Source organism: Gymnogyps californianus, chromosome 4, assembly GCF_018139145.2.
Source record: "Gymnogyps californianus isolate 813 chromosome 4, ASM1813914v2, whole genome shotgun sequence".
NCBI lineage: Eukaryota > Metazoa > Chordata > Aves > Accipitriformes > Cathartidae > Gymnogyps > Gymnogyps californianus.
In genome coordinates this window covers 43649409-43666859 of record NC_059474.1, presented here as the reverse complement: position 1 = coordinate 43666859, position 17451 = coordinate 43649409, and the positions used below count along the sequence as shown (strand labels likewise).

Sequence of the window (17451 nt, the reverse complement as noted above, 5' to 3'; positions counted from 1 at the left end):
CTGATCCAATCCAAACCTGGTCTCAACCAATTTTGAGCGTTAACTGGCACTTAGGCATGAGCTGTGGCATTTCAGTTACTTCAGACTTGGTTTATGCTGCATATTAGCAGCAGGAATCTGGTGTTAGACAGCAGATGATGGGGCAACTGGAGATTTCAATGCAGGCTAAATCTGGCTTTTCTAATGTGCGCTATCCTTGGCTAATGTGTCACTCACTGACTAAACAGGTAGGGTCTCAGGGGTTCTATCTGTGGAATAAAATTATATGTCTAAAGGTGGCAAAATATAGCCCATAATTAATAGTTAGCAACTTATTTTTTAAATAGTTTTAATTTTAAACAGGTATACATCTACCTGTCTGGTTTAGTTACATAGCAGAACTAAAAATTTCCTGAAATGACAATCTTTCTAAAAGACACTTTCTCTCTTTTTATTTACTTTTCTTTTTATTCGTCATCTCAGCCTGTTTCTTATCATGAGAAGGAAGAATATTCTTTTCTTTTTCCTTTTAGAGAGACCCTTCATCATTTGGGATGGACTTTATGCCTCTGTCCTGTCTCCAGGGAAGGTCTTCCCCTCCAAGGCTGTGCAGTCAATGGATTAGGGTTATTATTTTCTTTTTTCTTTCGGCCAGAACCAAACTAATGACAAATGCTTCTCCATCCAGTTCCTGTAGCTTCACTGAAGTGTCTGAAGTTTAATTTTCCTTGCTTGCCATGGTAATCAAATTAGCTGGTTGTAGCGTAGCACACGAAAGTTTTATATTCTCTCTGAGAATAGAAGTGCCACATTAATCCATTCATTTAGGCCAGGAAGAATTAAAAGACTCATCATTAGCCTCACTTTCAGGACTCATCTCAAGGCGGTAGGGACTAGTGCAGTCCCCAGGGCTCTAGGCTTTGGCTATGCTTCCGAACCGCAGCCCTAGGACTTGATGCTACTGGTAGGCGTGCGAGAAACAGTTGCAGAAAAGATCTGTGATCAGATCATCCCTGAGAGTGGTCTAACCTCTTCCTCCTGTCCATCCCTTCAACGGACATCATGATAGCTCTCTTCCTTCCACTGACATTAGACAAAATAGTTTAACTGCTGTTAGTGTTAAGAACTGACAAATTCAACAGCATGGCGATCTCCATGCTGAGACTACGATATGAAATCCCCAGGGCAGATATATTTGATCTGTAAATAGTCTTCTGCAGCTCAAGCTGCCTCTCTGCCTTTTTCAAGAAGTGTCTCAATCCCATACACAAGGCATCCTGCTAGAGTTTTGTTTTTACTTATTCCAGATACTATACCACCACACAGGCGTAGTGATATTGTATTCAGTGCATACTCTATACTTGCAAAATCACATCTGGGCAAACTAAAGCAGAGATGCTGCTTAGAATTGTCTATATTGTGAAACTGTAGACAGACAAGTACTGGTTGAAAAAAAATTATCATTAACTTACCTTTACTTATCATTAATTCTTCAATGTTCACCACTCACTCCTTCTCCTGTCCCTCAGACTTTGTCTGTATTGAAGTAAATGAAAGAAAAGTGGTATATGGTGTTTTGGGTCCAGAGAACAAGACATACAAGGATTGGCTGAGGGAACTGGTGTTGTTTAGCCTGGAGAAAAGGAGGCTCAGGGGAGACCCTATCACTCTCTACGACTACCTGAAAGGAGGTTGTAGCAAGGTGGGTGTCAGTCTCTTCTCCCAAGTAACAAGCGATAGCATGAGAGGAAATGACCTCAAGTTGCACCAGGGGAGGTTTAGATTGGATATTAGGAAAAATTTCTTCACCGAAAGGGTTGTCAAGCATTGGAACAGGCTGCCCAGGGAAGCGGTTGAGTCACCATCCCTGGAGGTATTTAAAAGACATGTAGACGTGGCGCTTAGGGACATGGTTTAAGTGGTGGACTTGGCAGTGTTAGGTTTACGGTTGGACTCGGGGATATTAAGGGTGTTTTTCAACCTAAATGATTCTATGATTCTATACGTTCCTTGAGGAACTTGAAGAGCAGCAGGTGTGGGCACCACAAATATATGGTTTTCCCTGAGCTACAGCATTATAGCAAACACATGCGTGCTGACGCTGTGAATGTGCACATGAACAGCTCAGCTCCAAAACTCCACTTCTACTTCACAGAAAAGAATCATAGGAAAGCTTAGGTTGGATCCCTGGAGATCACAAACTGAGTAACTCAGCAGTTAATCAGTTTGCCCAGGATCTTATCAGGTCAAGTATCGAAAATCCTCTAAGACAGACATTCCACAATCTCTTGGGCAACCTGTTTCAGGGCTTAACCCTCCCATGGTTCCCAGCACTTCTGTGAAATTATGTTCATTGCTACAAAGATTCAGAAATAAATATATGTGAAAAATAGTTGGGCACTTCATCTATACCTACATCTATTTTGATCTCAGTCACAATATGGCCACAACATTATATATTGTACCTAAAGTAGTTACCATAATGCCATAAAAATAGGAAGCCAGTTCTGAAAAATCATTTTTGTCACATCCTTTAATCTCTGCTTGATATTTTAAAGACCAAATTTCTTAGAGAAAAGGATACTCATTCTCTGCTATCCCTTTCTGATCTCTTGACTAGAGCCCTGTACACTCAGTAGTAGAATGATTCTTAAGGCTCCAGATAAATAACTGCTTTCATGATATTTTTCTGAAATATACTATAAAGTCCATTTGCAGAAGCTGGTATTAGCCACAGAGGCTTTTGAGTCTCCTTTCACAAATTAATATTCTGAAGACAATCACCATTATGAATAAAATAATAATGCATGCTTACCCCTAGATGCAAGGGTTTGTGCCTAAACACTGTCCTTTTTGCATGGCAGCTTTTAATTGCAGAAAGTAGTTCACTGAATTGATTGGCATTGTTTAGACAGTGTGCTGTTCTCTGTGCTAAAGGCACTAGGATAGGTCCTTATGTGTTTGTTTATTTTTGCACTTTTTCCAAATTGGATAATAAAATTCCTTCTGGCATTTCACTTTTCATTAACAATTTTTTTAACATTTGCACATTCTGGTTATTCTGGTATAATAGCAAATTGCTATAACAATAGGGCTAGAAATACTGGGGAATAAAAACGTCCTTTTTGCTGTCAGGACCTAATATTTGTTTATTATTTGTAATATAACAAGACTGAATAGCCTTACTACAGGTTTGCAAATGCATTATGTTGGCATTACAGACCACATATTCAGAAAGTGATGCTTGTTCCAAAGAACAAGTCTAATAATATGTTTAATATGTTTTAAGTCTAAAACATATTAAAGCAAAACCTAAAATTTAAGGCCAAATTTAGCAGATGTTGGTTTTTTAAAGCTCAATTCTATATATATAGCCATTCCAAAACCTTAAAGTAAATACTTTTGTTCCGTTAGAAATTACCATTTTATTTTTTTATTGTCCCCTACTATTGCAACACTGTAATTATTGTCTCATTATTACTGCGTATTCTCTGAGCCCTAATCATGGACAACAATCCCATTGTGTCAGGCTTTGCAGTAATATTAAGTAGATGGTCACAAAAGCATTCATTGCTGACTTTGGTTCACAGAGGTGACATATCGTCAATCAATTCCCATCACAAGACTTCACAAGAAGTCCATCCCATACCCATTATTTTTTAAGCTCTCCTTATTATGTCCTTAGGAGGCATAATGAGGATGCAGATTTGGACTGGGGAGTCTGAGTTTCTTATAGGTTCAGAGACTTTTTTGGATGTAACATCCAAACCAAGAGCAATTACAACCCTTTTCCCTCTGTGTCTATTTTCACATGACAGTTCAGTCCCACAGTTGTCCTTACTCCAGCCTACTTGTTTAGAGACGTGAGGACAAATTATGTAACACTCAATTAACCTTCTTCCTCTTAGTCTTAGTATTAAGGACAATCCAGCTTACAGACCAGAACAAAGTTTGGACTTCACTTCCCATTATTATGAAGATAAACAAGTTCACAAGAGTTTCCCCACATTTCAGTGAATGATCACCATGATTTCACAAAGTGACCTACACACTTTGTAAGACTTTTTCCTTTTTTGGCTGGAGGACTCCCTCTTAATATCACACCTCTTCCACTTTCAATTTTGGTGGGAGCACTGAAACCCAAAAAAGCAAAGGAGCACAGCTGAACACCATCACACGTCAAAAAGCAAGGAAAATAAAATAGAAACTGAAACAGAAAATAAAGTAAGATAGGATATGATACAATACTCTGGACTGAGTATGTTTGGTACCTAAGTACTATATAGTACAGCCTACCCTTTACAACTTAATAGAGAATTGAGAATCACTGAATTCTGTAGATTTTCTGAACATGTTGTTGGAGATTCAGTATGTTGCTTTAGAGACCTAACTTTGCCCAACTACTTGAAAGTTTGCAGAATGTCCAATAATCTTTAGAGTTTCTGATTTATTTTTGTGGTGGAGAAAGCTAATGATTTCATGTTGCACGATCATATAGAGAACATTCAAGTACTGGTTCAATAACTGAGAGAAAAGTTTTGTTATTTCTGTTGTTGCTTACATTACCATTAATACTTATATCAATACTTAAATGGGTATTTATTTGATACTGAATTCCCATCTTTCATTGAGATGAAGAGGAAAAAGATACGCCTTAGTTAAAAGGAGGATGGACTGATGTGAAAATGGTGGGCCTTCAGTTATTACTGTGCAGGGATATGAATTGCACTCATTAAAAAGGGATGCTGTTAAGGACATGCTATAAATCTGAAAACAGGTTGCCCCCAAGATCCGCAGTGGGTTTGAGAAGGGATTTTGCATGTAAAGCAAAGAACTGACAATAAAAACAGTGACAGTATTGCTTTTCACAGTGTACAGGAGGAGGAGATGTTTCTTTACAAGACAAGAGCCGCCTTCTTTACAGCATATATATACCTAGATTTAGAAATACCTGCATTTCAAACGTTATCAGAGAAAGCAAGTATCATTAAACAGATAGTATAGTTTGATTATAGCATGAATATGGCAAGATGGAAAAGGACAGAAACGATTGCTGAGAATATGAAAGATAAAAAAGGGTAACTTTCAGAAATAGTGCTTGTTGTATTTGAAAATTGAGTAGTTTGAGCTCATCTTGCATAAAACAAAGGCTCAAAATGAAAGCGTATAGCAGATCCACTCATTAGGCACTCTTTTCTTGGTTCAGCATTGTGTGGCACTATTAGGAGAGCTGTAAAGCAAAGCCTCTTTCAGAAGTTCTTCCTGAAGGTGAGAGTGAAGTAATGACCCTCAACCGGACAAGCTCACATTTTAGTCTAGACTGAGGGAACAACCTAGTGTTATATCAGAAGTCATCAGAGACCTAACCAAGACGGAAAAGACTACAAACTTCTCTGCCTGTACACATCAGAGGGCTGTAGGCTGTACTGCACGTAGACAAGTGGATGGATTCAGAGCAGGTTTTGCTGGGAAAAACAAAGCTTCAGAAACTCTCTAATGTAAAGGGAGGAAGAACTGGAGGAGGGCACAAAATTAAGAAGAAAGAAAAAGGGAAGAACTGAAAGTAGAGCTAAGGAGGCCATAATACAAAGGAATGTGGTATCCAGATGAGCAATTTTGCTGTCAGTGGCAGAGAAGGGAGGCAAGTACTGAAGAGGAGAGGGAAGGAGAATCCAATTAGCATGCTGGTTTTGACAAAACATTCCAGCATCCTAAAGAATATGTTTCTCTCGAATAAGTCTTTTTTTTGCGCAGCCTTACAACTGAAGAAGGAAGTGAGGAGGAAAATAATATACACTTCAGTGAAAGAAAAAAAGAGGAACAGGAAACATCAGATAAAACAAAACTGCAATTACATGTGCTGCACTCAGGTTTAAATCTTTTTAAAATAATCAATAGAATCAATAGTTATTTTAATAGCCTCCATAACTACTAATTACATAACTTCAAGAACTCTAGTAATGATGCTGATAGTAATTGCAGTAGCATTACAGACAGACGTAATGGAGGGGATGTCTTTACTGATTCTATTGTAATGCAAAGTAACACCTGCCATTTCTGTTCAGCAGAATCAATTCCATCGGAGATTATTTGTTCCTCTGAGCACAATATTATATAGTCATAATAATTTTACAAACACTAAATAAGAAAGCATATCATTGAAAAAAACCACCAGCTTCTGCAAAACTATTGAAGATGTAGTCCAGAAGCGATAAAATAGTACTACACATTTGCCACCATATTACTAGATCAAGTTGTTCCATCTTGGATCGCTTTAATGTTTTGATTATTTAAATACATGGTAATTTTTGATGCAAAGAATGTTTTCTTTTCCTCCAAATTTGGCAGTAATATTACTGTGACTTTTAAAAATGACCCCAAACAGTTATTTGGCTAAGTAATTGCTGCTTTGAAATACATGCAAACCCGAGAGTTGCATAGTAGAAGAATGACCCAATTATTGCTCTTTGGAACATGAAAGCAAAGCTGCACAATCATTACTTTTTCCAGGTTTTTACGGTTACCCCTGTTGACAATGTGGCCAGTGTAAATATTTCTGCTCAATTGTTACTCAGTTTTGCCCTTCTGTCTAAAACAGTTTGGAAATGTATTATTGGTTCATGGTGAATGAAGAATGAGAATTTCTTGCTGTTATGGTTACAAGAATCAAGGTGACCCAAAGTTCATGACCAAACTGCATGGTCAAATTTTAATCTATAAAGAATACCATAAAAGTAGCTAGGGAAAAAGAAGAGCCCTTCAAACAAATTTCATGCAACTAAATACAAAAATTCACCCAATTAATTAAATTTTCTTAAGTTCTTTATTTATTTGTTTATTTTGTTTGCAACCTTTTTTTTTGTACAAATATCGTATCTGGCAATAAATAAACAGAATGGTACCAATGTATACTGGAGCAGAAAAACTACACCAGAAACAAAGATTTTTCTGTGATCAAACTACACGTTACGCTAATAAAGCATGTTAGCCATACGTTACTCCTGACTACTAGTCTGCTCATCTGGGGGGGTGGGGGGGGGGGGTACCTATGGCAGGAAGAGGTGATGCAAATATCCTGACAAAAAGACCGAGACCAAAGATGTACTTGGGCTCGGACACTTCTGTTCAGGGGTTGTGATGCACTCCAGCTAAAGCAGACTTTCTTCCTGTTCTGCAAATACCTTTCTTGTCCAACAATATGTCTGAATATTATTCAACACTCCCACTATAAACCACACTTCTCAGTTCTACATAAGGTCTCAGAATGAAGCGATATTCACTGTAAGCAGATATACAGTAAAGAAAGGAACTTGCAAAGATAATAAAGAGCCAAGTTGCAAGTTCCTTCTTCTGGGAAAAAGATTATGTGGAAACCTGCACGTATAAAAACTGTTTTAATTTTATCATATATTACTTTCCACAGAAATATTTGGAAAACATTAATAAAATTCATTAAATCATTTTCTCGTGAAGTCAGCAATGGTTAATGAAAGATTTTAAATGTATGATGAGCAATGTAGGTCAGCAGAAATTCACTTTTCCCCTGGAATAAAAGTGACCTATGTGTAAAGGTGCAGAGCGATACTTCCATTTAACCCAGCTGAATACATGGGTTCTTTTGGAAAATCTGTGCAAACTTGCAAATTCTTGGAAGGAAAAGAAAGAAAAGACACAACATCTGGAATTATTCAGAGTAAAACTGAACTGCTATCACCAAAGAGCTGACCAAAATATTTAAATATCATAGCTTTTCCCAATCTAGGGCATTTTGTCCTGAACAGTCTACATTCAAACTACAATAAAAGACAGAAATCATACTTGAAAATGCATAAAATGGCAGCCACTTTTTGATTTCTTCTAAAGGAAATTTTTAACGATGAAAGCATAGCTCAATGAGGAGAACCCAAGTAGATTGCAAACACAGGTAATTACTTTCACGCCCAGCCTTGAAATTTTGCATCTCTGGAAGTCATTCACAGTCGGATCTTTTAGCAACGGCTTGTGAAAGTTGTGGGTTGCCCCATGCAGATCACAGCTTCGTCCGTCTTCCAGTCTGCTCTCCACATAATCACGACCGTGAGTTGTCCACTCCAGCTTCTTTACTCAGCACTACTACTGCAGAGCCAATTATTCTTTTCATTTTTCTTAGTAACCTGTTCACATCCGTGTTCTGCTGTTTGCCTACCTCTCCTGCACAGAAAGTGGGGAGGCAACACCGGCAGCCAAACAGATGCACAGGAGATGGCATTTGCCTGTTCAGGCTTGTTCACAAACTTCTTCTCAGTAACTTGGGTATTACGAGCTATATAGATACCACATTTTGGAACAATTAATATGGGGTATCATAAATTCTTTGTGTGGTTGCCTCTCATCAGGATTTGGGATTGTACTGCTGTTCTCCTACTGCAGAAGGCTTTATCATTTTCTCAAAGCAGTATCTTTTTAAGCTTTACAAATGTATTTCATGTTTCTTAAAGAAATATATAGTTTAAATTTAGCTAATTAAAGAAAGAGACACATATAAAATACTCTCAGTGGGTAAAAGATTCCCACTCTGCTCCATAGCACAAAGAGACTGTACAGAACATCAATTATAAAATGTGAGATTCTAAAAAAAAATCATTTAATTAAACAATATAAAATACTCATTGCTGCTCTATTTTCATTTGCATGTTTCCTTGGGAAAAACACTACTGATTTTTTCAGTGCCTCAGATTTCTGTGTACTTAAAAATGTATCCCATCTTGTCAACGTGCACATTCATTCATCCAGTTTTTCCCAGGTGAAGCTGAATGCAAAACACACCTTTCCCTGCAGTGCTGAGCTTGGCAAAAAGTACATCCATTAACCTGGTGGCTAAGAATATTTGCAATTTCTTTTGTTTCTGTTGACAGCTTCTTAGCAGTTTTTCTGTCAGAGATTCTTTGCAAAGTACTGTTTGTTCTGCTCAGTTTTGATTTCTCCTTTAAACTCTAGTATTATTGCTTTCCTGACAGCTAATCTCCATTTTCCTTTAAGTGCAAGGATCCATCCGTTTGCTGTCAGAGAATTCTCCTCTACAGCTTGTTACACCTTCCCATTTAGCATCTTCTAATATACACACCAAAATCTGATTTTTATTCTTTTAACTATTGCCTTCATCTACGCTTTGGATGACTTGTTTTACAGACTGGTGATCAAAAGCCAACGTGGATGTCTGGCTAACTCCCTGCTCCAGCAGCTCAATTAGCACTGACTGTGTACCTAATGCATAGCCTGCAAACCAAAGAGAGGAAAAAACATCCTTCTATATACTGGGGGCACTCACCAAACAGTTCAGCAAGTAAACGCAGTCAGACAGAACCAGACTTTCACACTGCAGACATATTCCTTACCCTGCACAACATTGCAGGTGCCACAGGTGAGGCAATAAAAAAAAATTATAAAAGAAGACAAAAGCAGAACTGGGAATATGAACCAAATTTCTTGAACTCCAGTTCACTTTTCTAGCTACCAGCAAACATTTCTCCTTTCCTTTTTCCTCTACTAAAGTATTCAAGTACTCCTGTGCACAGTCCCAAGAAATGACTCAGAAACAATAACTGTTATTGTTTTGCTGCTCTGATAGAAGAACGGGCACAGACAAAGTTATTCTTGAAGGGGTGAGACCACAACAACTGTAATTTGCATTCACTGTGAAACAATACAACGTTATGAATGTTCTTTCAGTAGCACATCAGGCCATTTCTGACCCTTGATTGTCTGTGAGTCTCCCTGTGCTTGTTAAAATCACAGCACTGAGCTAAGTATACTGTGCTTTTACCATCTGGCACTATAGCAGGAAAGCTACATTAGCATAACCTGTCTTGCCATCGATTTTAGGTGGCATGCTGATTTCTTCAAAACAAATAATGTCTGTCTTTCGTCAAACATTTTATATCCTTATATTTCTAACAGCACAGGAAAAAAAATTGCTACCAACCCCTTGTTGATATTTGATATCTATCTTTGTTGATATTTTCATCTATGCTAAGCTCATGTTGTCCCATCTTTGTAGACAAAATAATAAACGACTCATCACAGATTTTCAGTTAATTTTTTTGTCCGATGATACATAAAGACAGTGATATTGATGGCTTATTTAGCAAAACCATATGGTTTGCTTATTGTTATTACTGCCATTTAATAATAACTTCCCAGTTTTAAAGACATTTCTGTTACCTTGTATTTCAAACAATTATTTCATTACACACCTGTTAATGCAAGAATAAGAGTAGAATATTAATGTTAACAAATACTTTGAGTTGAAGTTTCCATAGTAACTTCCATCCATTGCCTTGTGTGCTTATGTGCTCTAATTTACGCATGCTTAACATCCTCTCTCTGCTATTTTATCTACTGACAGCAAGTAAATAAAAAGAGAAAAATTATAATTTTTTCTATATTCAGGCACTCAAAAATGTGGCAGGAAAGCTGAATACACATATACACATATCTTGAGATAAACAGAATCTCTCATTATTATCTTACATACTCAGTATACAGCATTAAAATACACTATTTTGCTGAAAGCCAGATTAAGACAATGGTTTCTGCTGTTGCTGGCATGATGTCTTATTGCAACTCTAGGTTCTTAAAAAGAGTACAGAATATTTCCTCTTATCAGCCTTCAGCAGAACTGAAGTGTTACACTGCAGGGGACATGCTACACTTTCTCTTTTTTTCTCTGAGAAGTGGGAGGGTAAAAGACAAGAGGATATGGTTCAGTATGCAGGAAGAGGCATGGACAAGGCTTTTTGGGGCTTTCAGACTGCTTTGGTATCCAAGGAAGGGCCAGCAAGGTTTTATCCCACATGAGTATCTAAGACTTCAGGCACACAACTGTTTGTTAGATCCTGGTCAACAGCAAACTTATGCCCATTTGCATAACTTCAGTGGGATTAATCTAAAGTTAAGAAAATGCATAAAACACTGAAAGACCAAGGCTTCTAGTGCAAGGGAAGAACTATTTCAGCATGTGCTTACACAGTGATAGTACAGTGCGACTCTAATCCTAATTTTCTGGGTGTTCCCATCATAAAAATTGCTATAATGTTTCTATTACTTAATCAGCTAACACCCAATTGACTTACACGGTATTTAAGGAATGACAAAGATTCACCTGTTTGCTAAAAGAAAGTATAGATCTATGTATCTTGAGATACAGAAAAACTTGAAGGAATTTTTAAGTGTCTGTTCCTCCGAGGATATGACATTTGCTGAATAGTATATCTACCCTATTAGTCTTATGTGGTCATTAACAAGAGAGAAAGGAAAGAAAAACAGGCATGTAAGAAAAAGAGGAAAAAGAGTGAATGAGAAAAAAGAAAAATTAGCCTGGTAGAAATGAGTACCCCATATTCTAAGTCCACACAACAATTGAAAGGGAAAAGAAACAAAGACGAAAAAAAGAGAGGGTAATCAACAGCCTTTCTGTATTTGCATAAGTGCCGAGTTAATATTCTACTGAAAGAAATAACATTATTTTCTGATTTTAGAAATTAAAGTCTTTTCACTAACGTTGTCTAATTTTTATATACTCTGAGAAAAAAAAGAAAGCAGGCAGAAAATATTTGAAGGAAATACAGAAAATTCGAAACACGGACAAGTTAACAGTACCACAGGACAAGCAGTCTAGGGGACACAGAAGCAAGTATTCCACACTTTCGGTTTCCCTTGGAGTCATACCCAGCACTGACCAGAACCAGCTCCGCTTAGCAGATGAGACCTGACGAGATCACAGCTTACAGAAAAACACTACAACCTGCCGAGTTCTTGTTGCTGAGGTTAGTGAATCCCAAAAGGAGAAAAACAAAAGTAGGAACCAAAATAACTCGCCCTTGAGCAGTACCACAATGGAATATAAGAATCTAGACCTTTCTCAGTGTTTATAAACCACTAAGCGCAATTCTTTGCAACAATACTTTTCGGTTCTTGGGCAATGTGACAAAACTTAATAGGGATCATACTCAGGTATACAAAACATAAAGGCCAGCCTTGATTTGAGTTTTGTAATCAGAACAGTTCTAGAGGTATACAAGTCTATTTACATTACTTCAAGCACCGCTATTTTACTGCTTCAAAGTCAGTTATGATTTACAGTAATTGTGTCATTATTCAGCCATTTGGGTTAGTGCCTAAGTACCAGCCACTCTTTAAGATCCATGCATTCCTCATGTGCCAATTAGTTTGCTCTGAGGGGCAAGGCAAATAGTCATGGTTACCTATCAAAGCAAGTCTTCTCATTACATATACGTGCAAATTATTTGATGTATGATTTCAGTTAGGTTCTAAGAATAAATCAGTAGTATTTCCATACTCCAGTGCTGACCACATAGATTTGGGCATATTATCAAAATTAGGCAAGTTCTTATGTAACTTGCCCAAATTAATCCTGCATTATTAAAACAGAGCTACAGGTGTCTGAGTTGTGCGTGAGAGCAACAAAATGAGTTATTTTAATTTATTTCTGAAGTGTTTTATTTTGTTTTATTTCATTTTATTTCCTGCTTTCTGGGCTTCCCAGTGTATCCCATGATCTTTGTACCTGTCTTGTAGACAGGTTCTCTTCAGCTTGTAAAATAGCTTAAATACTATCACTGTTCAATAAAGAATTATTAATAGAATGTATTTATTCATCATGGTAATGATGAATGCAGTAAAACTTTCACTTCATCTTCTGTCTCATCAGCAAACTGGGTAATGTTCTATCAGCTCCCCATGTTCCTTTTATATGAATCTACGTGGGACAAGTAATGGAAGAGATGCCCTCTTTAAAAAGTACTTCTCTTTCCTCTCCATCTTCCCTCTTCTCCCACAGTGGGTAGAAGCAGATTTTTTTTTTAATCTTATTGGCCAGTATTAATTAAAAATCTGAACAGAAGCAGCTGAGAGACAGCATCAATGAACAGAAGACTGGAATAAAATATGAGAATGAATGGATAAGCTAGAAATTAGAGAAACAGAAATGGAAAACAATTCAACAGTGCAAAATGAAAGTGTTTAATAACTATATTCTTTAACGGACGATGATCAGTTTGAGAGGGAAAAGGAGAAAGATAATATGTTACTATAAATGATGCATTTATTAAAAATAATTTACATTTCTGGTAAAGACAAACAAGTATTAATGTTACTGTATCATTGAGATATCTTTCCAAACACCCCCTGGTATGGCTCCAATTATCTACATTCCACTAATGTGAATCAACAACTGCCAGAACAGAGGTGGAGAGGCTAATATTTTTTCTAGTTACAATCATGGTAGTAAAACACCAAATGATTAGAAGAGCTATTTAAACAAAAAGGTAAAGGTCATGACCATACGGTTATAGATTAATCATAAATAAGGCTGGGCTTGAAACTAGAAAAATTTAATCCTTAAAAGAGTGAAGTTCTGGAACAAGATTTTAGAAGGAGCCCTTGTTGCTTTACGTGATGTCAGTTGCACAATAAGCAATACTTACTGACTCCTATTTCTTTCTTTTAAGAAAGAAAAAAGGAGGGTTGTAATTAAAAAAAAAAAAAAAAAAAAGAAAAAAGACTTTACTGAAAGAGGTTGAAATATTTTCCAAAAGAGAAAAAACTACTAATCAAACAGCTGTTTAAAAATTAAGATAATCATTAACAATGATATTTCTTTGAACATATATAGAAAGGAACCAAAGAAAAAAGGACTGTATATCCTGTAGGATTAGGTATTCTGTATCCAACTGTAGATACACGCTGAAGAGAAAATCAAGATTGGTAAAATCATCTCTTTATTTTAGTAAAAGCAGCATTTAAAATTCAAAGTTGATTTCTTAAATCTACTTTTTCTCACTTCAGTAACAGTGGCTCAATTTTCAAAACATTTTAGGCATACAAAAATCATGCATCAGAACTACCTCTAAGGAATGAATGATTACCTCAAAGTGAATTACTTCAAAGGGAAAGCAGAGCATTTCAGTAACAGGTTACTATATTCCATTGGTGTGGGCCATAAACAGAGATTAAGGACTGTGACTACAGCTTGGGAAAATTAATGCAGAAGTCACTGGAGTCATAAGAAATTTACACTAGTGACTACATGGCTGACTACATAGCCTGATCTATACAGATGGAAAACTTGATGATGTCTAACAGCACTCATTCTCTCATACTGTTACAAGATTTCATAACCGACAATCAGAGGTGGAGCAGATTATGAAACAGTAGGGTTATAACAAAAAAACCAACACTAGTTATGTTCCCAAATGATATGCTGGAATAACAGTGCATTGAACAGAGATAGGCAAAATACGACAGGTCTCTGAAAATGCATGATAATCTTGTACCAGGTCCACAAGCAGTTTAAGAAAAATAAATGTTTCCTTAGCCCTTATCCCACTGTATTAGATCTGTTCTAGGAAATGTCTGGGAGTTCCTGTAGACTTTGCAAGAAAAAAAGTCAAATACTGTTTATATCCTTTCTTGTTCTCAGTTGAGAGTTGTTTTGTACTTGCATCTGAGGAAAAGGTGCCGTGATAGCATACTACATTATTGTGAATCTAATGATCATAGACTAGAATGATAAAAGTCCTACCAACTCTCAGGTATGTTCAAAACTATTTACTAATCCTTCATTACCACAGCTACTAAAAGATCAGCTCAAACACTCTGTCTTTACTTTATAGACCTTCATGAATATATTACACTTGAAGGTCTTATCCTGCATCCTTTTAAGTCAGCTATAAAGCTTTTATCTATTTCAATGGCATGCTTTGTGAACATCTCCATGCTAACCAGAGCATAAGAGGTGTATTTTTCAGGGGTTCTTAAGTGACTTTTGCACCTCAGTGAAAATTTCATTTGCAAAATAACTTTAAAGAGTAGGAAAAAAAAAGAGTCCTGAACAATTTGAAGCATGCATTCATTTCTTAAACCAGAATTGTTCTCTCAAGCAAACATCTGGAAGAGAAAAAAAATTTTGAATTTTCAGGAAGTTATAGTAATGGTCAGCACTATTGATTTGCCGTACTTTAAGGTACCACCCATTTCCAGTGACTATACTGAAAACTAATTTCTGCCTTTCATAGTACAATAAGTATAGCAGCACATTTTATGATTGCTTGGTACAAAAGGTTCCCCTCTTCAAGTGTACCAGTGAACTAAATGTAGTTGACATTCCAATACATTGTGTATTTCTTTAATGACAGTGATCCACTAGCGCAGTTACAGCATCATAGCATAAATGGAAAAAATGTAAGTTAGTTACAGTATGACATATGTGCCTATGTTTCTGACTCTAGCCTTCTTTATGTCCACCAAGGTACACTTGAACGACCTGTTGTTTATTATAATAAATTGTCTGAATTCACAAGACTGGATCTACTGGATCTGAATTTTTACTTACAGTTCTCCTAGAAAAACGACAAGGCGAACAGTAATAAATTGATTTTTAATGGTATAATCAAGATCTGTAACAAAAAAAGCTTGCTTCTTCATACTGTTTTGAATTGCATAGTTGATATACAGCCAAATCTTCTTCAATCAAAAGGATGTTGATTTTGTAGAGGGGCACACAGATGAGCTCATGAGTGAAGAGTTATCAGACACCATTTTCAATCAAGCGATGATGAGGGCAATCCAGCCCGCAGACTTTCTATTACAAACTTTCTATAACTTTTTGGACCGTTTTCCCGAAAAATGAATATCTCATCATTAAGGATGTGCTTCATAGCAGGTGCGTTATTAGGAGGGAAGTGTGTTTCCAGTTCAGAGTATGACAGGCATGATGACACACGCAGCTGTGTGTCATGGATGACAGCAGGCAAAAGTAACAATGCCCAGATGAAGAACATCCCTTAGGTGAAGCAAAAGTGCAAAATTTAACATTAATCTTATAAATTACTTCTGTCAGGAAGTTTGGTTCAGAAAAAGAACCTTAAAAGTTAGTTATAAATTGTTGGGTTTATACCTGCTTTCAATAAATTGATACAAAATGAATTTGAAAAGACTATAGTCCAAGAGAACTTTCAGTTAAAAAGGTTATCTCTAAGTTTTCACATTTTACAATTTAATGCTAATGAAATAAAATTGTATTTTCTTAACAGAAGTAGAGTGGTCTGTTTACAGTATGACACAGGGATTCATTGCTTAACCCTATATATTTTTCAAAGTATTTCTTTAAGAAAAGTTTTTGAAAGGGCCTATTGTTTGGAGAAGTATCTTCTGGCACAAATCACTGCAGCAAAAGAGCTTGTCAAAACAGAAAAGATGGGCATTTCTGAAAAGATCCATACATTTTGTAAATAAGCAAATGTTGAATTTGCACAGAAAAATGTTGATATTAATTTGCCTTTTGTTTAGTTCCAGAATGTCATAACTTGCATGACAAGAAAGCAGAGAGAAAAATATTATCGCATTTTATGTTTTCCTTTTCAGAAATTGAGGCAGTGGGAGAAACAAACTATTTTCCCTGCTACTTTCACAGGCTGTACACATTTTTGCGTAATACCAATCATTATCTCCTAGACTGCTGATCACATGAAAGCATCTTTCCTCCTGCCAAGCGTTTGCATCTTTCAGAACTGTCACCTGATTCTGTGCTCCATCCAAAGCATTCAACAATTATTTGCCAAACTTCCCCACAACTTTCTGCCTCTACACTGATCACACAACAATCATTTTCTTCCAATAACCCCATGGATGCAGTCATCATAAAGTTCCTAAATAAATATCATCATATTGAACAAATTCCAGTCTTTTCCACCTGATAATGCTACAGTTTGCATACCAAGTATTCACAGCTAAGTACCACAGATAATTAAATGAGCTCTGCTGATGTATGTGAGCTGCTTGGCTTTAAGTATAAATCCCTTTTTAAAATATTTAATAAAACTCTTATGAAGATTTATTGCATGCAAAGTATAATATTTACAGACAAAATGCAAAAGATTTAGTTGGAGACCTACTAGTATCTATCTATTCCTGAAAGAGTACTCGTGAACATATTTTCTTTTTTTTTACCTAATTAAAAGTGTACGAAGAAATATAAACTATGATGTAACCATAAATCAGCATGTTTTAACCTTGAATACGTGGCCTTATACATGTGCCCTCCTTTTATATAATGTAAAAAAAAAAATTACAAACTCTAATACTCTAATACAAATACTGAATGCAAACAGTGGGAAATATCTGATTACGTATCATTTTTATGGTTCTAGAGTCAGCTGTCCTGTAGGGTAAGATGATGATGACAATAACAATGATTGTGATGACAATAACAATGATTGTGATGACAATACATGTATGAATGATAGTGCAATCTCAGAAAAGAGGAAGACCAGGCTCTACAGTTTTTCACAGGTGTTATTATTTCTCTGTCCTCATTGGTATTCAATACCGATGCAACTCAGACTTGAAGTTAGGTATATGCTTAAGTAATCTGCTGAATGGCCTTCATACTATATACTTGTTTGAATTCACTTG

At 36.4% G+C, this 17451-nt stretch overlaps 1 long non-coding RNA gene across 1 annotated transcript in view; it reads right to left on the bottom strand.

Moving 5' to 3' along the window:
- Positions 1-1450: 1450 nt before the first annotated feature.
- The window catches only part of LOC127015785 (uncharacterized), a 57689-nt gene continuing 41688 nt past the window's right edge, over positions 1451-17451 (bottom strand). The window contains exon 4 of the long non-coding RNA XR_007766382.1: positions 1451-1515. This is a non-coding gene — a long non-coding RNA (uncharacterized LOC127015785). The remainder of the gene's footprint in view (positions 1516-17451) is intronic.